Genomic DNA, 10,211 nt, shown 5'->3' on the forward strand with positions numbered 1-10,211 from the left:
GCCGACGCTAGCCGAGCTTGTTGACGGAGCCCAGAGCGCCTGCGTGTCCCCGGGAGGGGGGGCGGGGAGAAGCGCCGCAGGTCCTGCTGGGAGTCGTAGTCCCTAGACCGCGAGTTGTCAGGTTTCCTCCAGAGGCAGCAGTGGAGGCTGCTGGGAAGACAGGACACGTGGAGGGAGCTGGGGCTCCTGAAGCCCGGCACCGTATGAGTGCTGGGCGCCGGGCCCAGGGGACAGGGTGGAGGCTCTGGGGGAGTAGCCGGCTGCTTAAATAACGCAGCCTCTCCTTGGCGTGACTGGTTTTACTTTGTCTTTTGAGTGCCCTGAGTCGCCCTGCATTGCGTCCTGGGGCGTAATCACCAGCTGGGGGGATCCTGCTGTGGCGGATCAGGGGGCGCGGCTCGTGTGCACACGAGGACCCTTGGGATCTAGATGTGGGGAGGTGTCAGTGGGAGGTGTTAAGTGGTGTTACAAGACAGGCAGGATGACCCGCCTCACTGAGGGACAGCTCCCAGACGTGAGAATCTTGTGTTTATTAATCGGGACTGATCATCCTTGCTCCACACGTGAGGCTCCTACTTACACAGACGTCCGCCCTCCCCCCCCCCCCCCCCACCCCCGGCAACTGCTTATGTGGAAGTAAAAGCCTCTTCTGAGTTCGTTGTAGCCCAAGCAGTTTACGGAGTGGCCCAGTTCAGAGTACCATAACTAAGAATTGCCAAAATATCAAAACGGTGTCCAGGTAAGAAACATCCAAACCTTTAGAAAATTTTTCTAGGAGTTTACTTGAGCCAAACTGACAACATATGCCAGGGAGCAAGATCTCAAAAGCTCCAGAGAATAATCTCAAATTATGCATTTGAGATTAAAGAGAGAATGTGAAGAAGATTACGTTTAGGTGGGAGAAGGTGAGGCAGGGTTAGGCAGGGATTGGTTAATCTTACGCTTTAGGAGGGGTCTGAAAGGGGACTTTTCAAAGATGTGTTAACCTTTGCACATATGCACGGAAACAATGCACAGGGCTTGCTTAAGGCAAAGATAAGCCTTTTACTAAAGAAGTTCTCTGCCTAGGACTTGACTCCCCACCATGAACTGCCCAGTTAGGAATTTATGAGCAGATCGCCCTGTGAGGTTACTTTCCATAGAAGCCCTTTTTCCATCTGCAACAGGAAACTTGTGCAGCTCCCTATCCAGTTAAAATCATATTTAAATGCGGCGGTATGAGGTGTGATCATATCCATTCCACCAATATTTATTGAACACCTAACATGTGCCAGCACGGGGATGCCATAATGTATAGAGCTGGAACAGTCCCAGCCTTCGTGCTGCTCCCAGCTGTGGAAACAGAAATGAGACTGCCCTGCCACCATTTTAAGAGTCAACATCAAGTCCCACAGGAAGAAAATAACAGGACACTTTCAGCCCTGACATAAACAAAGTAGCAGAACTATTTTTACATCTGGTCTCCAAAGTGAACAAAATGTTGAGCTTTTCCTATAAATTAATGATTCCCTATTGAAAACCATTGTATCCTTGACTTTTGAATACAGAAATCTGGGAATATGTCACATTTGTATTTCTTTTGTATTCTGCTGTATTTCTTATTCAGTGATCCAATCCTGCTGAAGTTTGCACGTCTTTACAAGTAATCAAATCATCTTTTCTAAGTGCTTTGTCTCCTAGTCACCTTTCATACTAAGTGGGGGAGATAAACATAATAAGCAGAATATTATGTTATAAGACCTGATGGACCATAAGGGAAACAGGGAAGGTAGCTCTTGGGTGAGTTAATTAGCTGGATATTAGAAGTTAGGGCTAATTCATGCATGATTACAACAAACAATTATTGGGTGCCAGTTATGTGGAAAGTACTATAGGGCAACCTTGGCTACAAGTTAAATCACTCCAGGGCTATTAAAAATTTCAATGCCCTGGCTGCACCCCAAACCAATTAAGTCAGAACCTCTGGGGGGTGAGAACCAGGCAGCAGTTTTTTTAAAAGCTCGGCAGGTGATTCCAATGTGCAACCAAGATGGAGAACCACTGCTACAAAGGCTCCAAGGTAAATAAGATAGTCTTCCACTGAATCGTATACTTTACAAGAATGGATTTTATGGTTTGTCAATAATTATATTTCAATAAAGCAGTTAAATAAAAAACAGAATAATCTGCCCACTTAGAGTCTACACCTGATGGGGAAGTAAATTATGAATACAAATAATTGCAATGAAAACAGACTAAGTGCTGAGTTGGCTACACAGGCAGTGAATGTTGTAAGAGCTCAGAGGAGCAAGAAATGTTCCCAGGTCTGAGGTGCGGTGGGTAGGTGTTGCCGATCAGGTTAAGTTTTCTTAGGCTGTCAGCTCCATCAGGGGAAGGATGGGGTCTGCATAGACCAGGTCAGATTTTGGAAAACATGAATCCCCAGTTGTTGGATGGAGGTCTGGACAAGGAGGCAGAGGTGTGGAGGAAAGGCTTGCCAGGTAGAAATCCTGGAGATTTTAGCCCTCCCCCCCTTTTTTTAAAGTAACTGATAGAATATGAAGACCTATCAGCCCAGGTAACACATTTGACCTAAGAGACAGAAAACACTTCACCCAACAGTTAATTGTAGGGTATGTTCCTTTCGAGCGTTCATGCAACATCGACACAAGTTGATGGTGTTATAAGCCATAAAGCAAATACCAATAAATTTCAAAGGACTTTTCTCTTAGAGAGCAAGTTCTTGGACCTAATGGAATTCGAGTAGAAATAATACCTAAAAGATAACTAGAAGATCCTAGTAAGTTTGAAACTTAAGAAGCACTTTTAAGTAACTCAGATGGAGGGATTTCATGAGCTAGGCATATGTGCAGGAAAGAATTAGACATACAAGAACGGAAATTTCCTCGTTTTCCTTTTTAGTGTTTTTTTTTCTGATACGAATAATCATCTAGAACCCTAAGATTTCATTTTTATCTCTGCATGCTTGAGTGTCTTTGGTAAAGTGCTATGTGAGCTTATCAAGATTGGGTTTTGTCACTGGGCTGCCCAGTCTAGCCCCTTGCTTCTTCAAGTTTGGTCCCGTGGTACCCACAGCACCAGGGAAGCTCATCACCTACCTAGGACCTACTAAAAACAGACCTGCATTGTACAGTGACAATACACCCAACGATTCACGTACACATTAGTGTTGGAGAAGCTCTGATGAGAGAGGAGGGAGGATGGTAAGTGTGCAGGGCAGGCAGACTGCCTCCATTTTCTCCTCAGCTCTTTCACAGTTTGGTTTCCATTCTACCACTTGACTGAAAATCATCCTTATCCTGGCCATCAGCTACCTCTTTACTGGTAAATCCAAAGTCCTTATCTAATTTGAGCTGACAGTGGCCTTTGGCACTGTCGACCATTCCTCTTTCTCGAAGGCCAAGGACTCTCCTTCTTTCCTCCTGCCTTCATGGTTGCTCTTTCTCCGCCTCCTCTGGTTCTTCTTGCCCGGTCAGTGTTTGAGTTCCAGGGACTCTGGTGGCCCTTGCTCTTCTCCCAGCCTCTGCCTGGTGGGCTCCACTGCTCCTGAGGCTTTGATGACCCCAAGACTATATTTCTGGGCACATCTACTTTGCTTAATCCACAGGCAACTGCTTAGGAGTGAGTGAGAAAAAGTAGGTTTGACATAGCATTTGGAGTACAGTCCATCCATATAAAGCTGAACATTATTATTTGAGTATATATGTTTGGAAAAATGTGTAGAGGATATGTAGCAAAACTGTTAATAGCATTTGTCTTTGGAAGGTGGAATTTCCAATGATTTTTCTTTTTCTTTCCTTTTTAAATGAGCAGCATCATTCTCACCAAAAGAGTACGGCTATTAAAAGACAACCACTGTGTTAATAGGTCCACTATCTTTCCTAAGCAGCAAACTTCTCAAGCCACAATCCTTAGGAAGACACTTCCATGCTTTTCCCAGGTCACTTTTGCCTGCTTTTTTCTTTTTTGGGGGGAGGGTGTAACCTTAATGTTTCCAAAAGGAGCCAACTGCCACACTCAAATTAGAATCATTCAAGGAGTTTTCAATAACAATGTGGTTTACAAATATGTGGGCAGGACGTAAGGAAACTGTAAGGGATTGTGCAGTACCACTCTGTGCCCATCCCTAGGCCCGGTAGGGGAGAGAGAATGAGTGGTTATGGAGCTGAGCTGAGGGCTGTAGGGAAAGGGCCCTCTGACTGCAGCTCCAGTTGGATCTGGCAGGCCAAAAGGAAGGTCTCTAAGGCACAGCAAAGTACCCTTTCCACCACTTCTCACATTTTCGGAGAGGCTGGGAACTGCCACCCTCCTGCCTGTTCTCTACCCTGCAGCCAGAATGATTTATCAGGAAGGAAATATCTTTACTGTCTTGATTAAGCCTTTCCATAGATCTCAGTGTTCTCAGGATAAGACAGGGACTCCAGAGTTTAGCGCATAAGAACCTTCATAATCTGGTTCCTTGGTCCATCTCATCTTTTTCTAAAAGATATTTTATTTATTTGTTTTGAGAGACAGGAAGGGAAGGAGAAAGAGAGGGAGAGAAACATTGATGCATAAGAGATATATGCCCTGGTTGCCTCTCACACACTCCTAGCTGGGCTCCTGGCCTGCAACTCAGGCATGTGCCCTGACTGGGAACCAAATCCATGGTCTTTGGTCCTCAGGCTGGTGCTTAATCCCCTGAGCCACACCAGCCAGGGCAACGATCTCATCTTTTAGCTCCTGCTCTTTTACACTCTACAGTGTATGGCTGGAGTATAGCCATACAGAATTTCTTTCCTTTCACCTAAAGGAATATGTTTCCTTTTGCCTCCAGGGATTTCCACATGCAGTTCCTTCTGCCCTGAGTGGCATCTCCCTCAAACTACTCCCACTGACCTCCCTTTTCTTCTCATCCTTTTCAGCATAGCCATCATCTCATCCTCCAAGAAGTCCTCCTGGATCCTCCAAGGCTGGATTAGGGAGAATGCACTGAGCCACAGGCATCGAGTTTCACCTTTCAGATTTGCCAAGCTGATGAGTTACTCTTCCTCCAAAGGGAATGGGGGAGTGGGGCAGATGTCAGAGTATCCCTCCCCGAAGAGTGGACTGGCCAGTGCTTTGAAATTCCGGCCTCCAAAACTGTGAGTAATAGATTTCTGTTGCTATAAACCACCCACTGTGTGGTATTTTGTTATAGCAGCACAAATGCACTAAGCCAATCAGCATCTGTTTTAACTTGGTATTTGTTTACTTATTTATGGACTATCACCTCACTAGAACAGAAGCTCTGTGAGGTCAGGGCTGTGCCCATTTCTCTCCTAGTCTCCGGCACCCAGTATGGTAGCTGGGGTGTGGTCGGTACACAATAAATACTGTGGTACTGAACCTTGCAATTGTTTATATCAATCTCATCATACTTTGGACTGTGTTGATAAATGTGAATTCACTCCTAGAAGTACCAGGAAAAAACATCATAAAGATGGTTTTACCTTTGCCAGGAAGTGAGTAGCGCTTTCCTATCAGACATAAACACCCAAGGGTTGATGAAGAGCAAAGAGACTATTTGTTTGGTCCAGCTTTACACAGTGTGCTTGGCAGGACTGTCCCTGCTAATAATGCCCCGCTCTGAATTCTCTTCAAAGTGTGTTTCAACAATTCTGAGGACTTAGGGGTCACGGTGGAGGGGAGGGGATTATGTCAAGTGCCAATCTGTATTTAGCCTATACCTTGCATGTAGTCCTTGAACTAATTTGTCTCCTTTGTCAGAAAACCAAAGGCATTCATTCATAGCTTTTGTAAGGAAGAGCCAGCAGAGGATGTTTTGTTCGTTAGCACCAGGGTTAGTTTCTTTACAGATGTTTGAAATTTGTTGATGGAAATTGTTTCACTGATTACTTTTACTACCATTAGTGATATACAGTAGATTTTATATTTTGTCGGTGAAATTTCAATATAATGGAATAAGATTGTACAAACGTTCCATCATGCAGTTAAAGCCCAATTTACAAACAGCAAACAAACAAAAACTGCAGATCTTTAATGGAGATGTTTGAGGCTGAATGGGACATTACCTTTTATTTAAAGCAATAATAACTCAATCAGTCTTCATTGCGATGCTCTCCAAAAAAGCAAAACATATTCCAAGGGCAGTTTTGAAGTCACTGCTGGGAAGCGTGACAGATTCTGCAGTTTTGATCTGGTTTCTTGCTTACCAAAGCAAGAATATTTTGCCTACAACCCCCAACTTCCTTTTATATTAGAGGAACATGTGCCAGGGCACGTGGTTTCCCCAAAGAGGTGTCCTTTGTCTCCTCCCCATGACAAAGCTAAGGACCTTGGATGGAATATGGATCTTAGAAGCTTGTGGAATTCAGACACCCATCACCAAACTTTTCATCAGACACCCATCACCAAACTTTTCATCAACAAATTAACTGATGAACTCTTGGTGTTATTTAAACTGGTGGCTTCCAACATTAAGATGCATGGGGAAGGGAAGGTGGGGGAGAGAACTGACTGAAGTGTCTGCGATCTTGGAGCGCATCACCACATCAGTGAGGAATAGCTCCAGGTTAGGAGTGCAGGTGGGGGCTGGGCAGTAGTTCTGATTCCACTGGAGTACCACTTCCTCTACTGTCTCACCTTCCCATAGCAAAGATGAGAGGATTTGCCGCTGGTGATGGAGATATGGGCATACAATGTGATTATGTATGCGCCCTTATTTTGTTTTGCTTTTCTTTTAATTGATGTATAATTTACATAAAGTAAAATTCACTCGTTATATTGAAATGCACATTTCTGCCAGCTTTGACAAACACATACAGTCACGCAACCTAGCACCACAATCAAGTTATAGAACAGTTCTCTCACCCCCTAAAGTTCTCCTGTGCCCCTTTCTAGTAAACACTTCCCGCCATTCCCAGCCCTGAAAATGACCCCGACCTCTTTTCTGTATCTGTAATTTAACCTGTTCCAGAATGTCACAGAAGTGGCAGCATACAACTTGTATCCTTTTGGGTCTGGCTTCTTTTTCTTTGCTTTAGGATTTGTTCAAGTTGTTGCTTATGTAACACCAGCCCTTTTTCCCTTTTTATTGCTAGGTAGTACGCCACTGATGGACTTGCTAGCTGCTTATCCATTCACTATTTGAAGGACGTTTGGGTTGTTTCCAGTTTTTGACAATTACAAATCTTGCTGCTGTAAACACTTGTGTGCAGGTTTTTGTGTGAATGTAAGTTTTCGACTCTCTGGGAATAAATACCGTGGAGTGGGACTGCTGGGTCATTGGTAGGCATGTGTTTAACTTTGTTAGAAACTGCCAGGCTGGTTTTCCAAAGTGGCTGTGCCGTTTTTGCATCTCCACCAGTAATGTATCTGTGATGAGACGATATTTCAGAAAATAAAAATTTCTACATGTCACTTATACAGGCAGGTGGAAAGCAGTTTTCCCAGGATTGAGAAGGGCAACTTAGACACAATTTGGTTTGCCCAACTGGCCAACAGAGGCTGCAGAATTCAGCTGAGAATGTTTACCTACTCTTGGAAGCAATGCTGCAAAAAATATTGTTTATTTAGTATCAGTTAGTAGCGGCAGACTTTTAGTGTCATTGAGAGAACCTATGATGCCCTAGGCACTGGGCTTCTTGTTTTACATGGATCTTCATGATGACCCTCCTTATTGCCCCACCTTCCAGGTGAGGACATGAGGCCCAGAAGGGCAAACACAAGCCAAAGGCCACCCAGATCATAAGAGATCTATCAGGGAATAAAATCCACGTGTGTTGGATTCCAGACACTGTACCCTTGTAACTACTCTCCTATGCTGACCTTGTAGCCACTAATAATTCTGAGTTATTCACACTCTTCAGGTTGTACTTTCCGCTTTTCCTTGAACACAAAAACCAGGCCAACATTGAGCAGGAATCACCTGCCAGGTAGCCCTGAGCCTTTCTGCTGCTGTTCTTTCAGTCCAAACCCACCCCCAGGGCTTCCCCACCAGACTCAGCTGTCAGCTCTCAGCCTTGCTGGCTGTCCCCAAATTATGCTGTTAAGTCACATATCATGTCTTTGGAGAATTTTCTGAGAAGGAAGCCTCTTGCTGATCTAACTGAATGTGGGCATGTTGGGTGGAATGACCACTCTCTCCCAGTTTGGGAAGGTCAGGCTGAAAGTCTGCTGACAAGAGATGGGTGTGGTTCTTCCTCTCCAGCTCTTGTTTTGATGTGAGTCCATCCCCACCATCATACGGAAGCACAGAGACGCAGAGTTTTGGGGGGATCATCTTGTGCTTCAAGTGTTGGGTCCCTCAGAGTGCCTTGGAGTCCCAAGATCCACAGAGCAGTGATTTAGAGCTCAGAGACCCCACAGCCCACACATTATGACTTCCAGGACCCACTGAATTAAATCACTGCTGGAATTCTGACAATGCCACTTACTAGCTGAGTAACCTTGGGTAAGGTGATTAACTTCTCTGTGCCTCAGCTTCTCCTCCCATAAAACAGGGACATGATTCTTATACACAGGGTGTTTTAAGGACTGAATGAACAATGAGTAGAGCATGGTGCCAGGCAAATTGTAAGTGCTCATAAATGATAGCTTAACATTAATACAACCCAGGGTCATTAAACCACACTCCTCACACCAGCGTCTTTCAGAGCGCAGGTAGAGTCAGGCAGTGTGGTGCCTCAAGTGGGACACTCGACCAAGACACAGGAGGAATTTGTGGTTAAGGACAGACTGACAGATTAATAAGCTTTGTGATCTTGAGCAATCATTTAATCTCCCGTCTCACGTTTCTTCTATAATTACCTTCTAGGACTGTTCCTTATGGTTGCCACTCTAAGCCTTTAAAGTAAAAAAATAAAAAGAACTGTTTGACCAGCCCTCCCCTTCTGAGTGTCACATCCTCCTTTATTCTATTCAGTAACAGTTTTAGAAGGCAGGATCCTTATCTCTAGAAAAACTTTCTGTCTGTTTTCCCAGAAAGGTAAATTTCTTAACAGGAGCGATACTGGTAGCCATGGCACCGAGCATCTTTGCTGCGCCAGGGCTGAGCTAAGCCCTGCATCAGGTTACAGAACCCTCCCAGTAGCCTGGCAAAGATGGAGAACCTGAAGTTGAGCAAGGACAAGTACCTTGCCCAACATCACTTAGCTGGTAGGGGGCAGAACCAGAACCTGAGCCCGAGTCTCTTTGATGTCGAAATGTGTGCTTTCCACCATGGCACTGCTGCCTCGATGAGGAACATAATAGAGAACTTTAGAATGGAAAGGAACCTTGGAGATGACCTAGTCACATGACACCAAACTACTCCTTTGAATCAAGCCCAGCCTAGTTACTGCTGTATCTATCAAATTACATAAGCTCCATGCCTACTCCAGTTGGTAGAATAGTGAGTTGGAGAACCCTGGCTTATGAATTCCTTATGTGAATTGAGACCCTTATTCAGCACAGCCTGAAGTTGCCATGCACTTGACAGAGACAGGAGTTCAAGGACTGTCAGGGTAATGAAGGGCAGCAGTTCCAGATGCTGGTTCCCTGAGGCTGTGAAGTAGACATGTGCCTCGAGCACTCAGATGCTCTTTCTAAGGGCAAGCGTGGGAAACACAGCTGAAGCTGTTATATAACTTTCCAGAACTCCAGCCCTCTCTTCCAAGGCCAGTGCTGAACCCGGAGCTCCTGCCATTCCCCTCTGGGCGTGCTGGGGATGGCAGTGCCCGGTGCAGCCTGTCTGCTGGCTGAAGACAATGCATCCATCTCACCCGCTTCCTTCCTGTCCCTGCTGCCGGTGGCTTGTGACCTGGAACACGTCTCTCAAGGATCAGTTGAACTGTTTGAGCTCTAAGCACATGGATTAAAATAAAGAAATAGGAGTGTTAAAGTACAAACAATTGTTCTGTGTTTATAGGAAGATCTTCTAGGTGATACTTCCCTCTTACCTGCGCCTATATAACACAATTACAGGCCCAACGCTGTGGCAATTCAAGGAGAATGAGAGGAAATTTGCTTTGAAAGAGGAGGTGAAACTGACCTGGCTGGTTTGGTAACAGGTCCAAAGAACACAGTGTCCTCTGGACGCTGACAGCTGCTGGAGTAAGTCTGTTCTTCTTGTCGGTCAGGCCGACCCTCCCTAGCCAATTGACTCATGGCAAGCAGAGAAGGTCAACAACGTTTATGGAAAGCCCACTCTATCCTCTACAGCAGGATGTGCTGACATGGGAGATCAGAAA

At 45.1% G+C, this 10,211-nt stretch overlaps 1 long non-coding RNA gene across 1 annotated transcript; it reads left to right on the forward strand.

Moving 5' to 3' along the window:
- The first annotated feature begins 619 nt into the window (after positions 1-619).
- LOC123480548 (uncharacterized) lies at positions 620-7,277 on the forward strand. Its single transcript, XR_006656602.2, has 3 exons — positions 620-739; positions 4,905-5,123; positions 7,083-7,277. It is a non-coding gene; the product is annotated as an uncharacterized lncRNA (long non-coding RNA).
- The last annotated feature ends 2,934 nt before the right edge of the window (positions 7,278-10,211 follow it).

Source organism: Desmodus rotundus, chromosome 7, assembly GCF_022682495.2.
Source record: "Desmodus rotundus isolate HL8 chromosome 7, HLdesRot8A.1, whole genome shotgun sequence".
NCBI classification, from domain to species: Eukaryota; Metazoa; Chordata; class Mammalia; order Chiroptera; family Phyllostomidae; genus Desmodus; species Desmodus rotundus.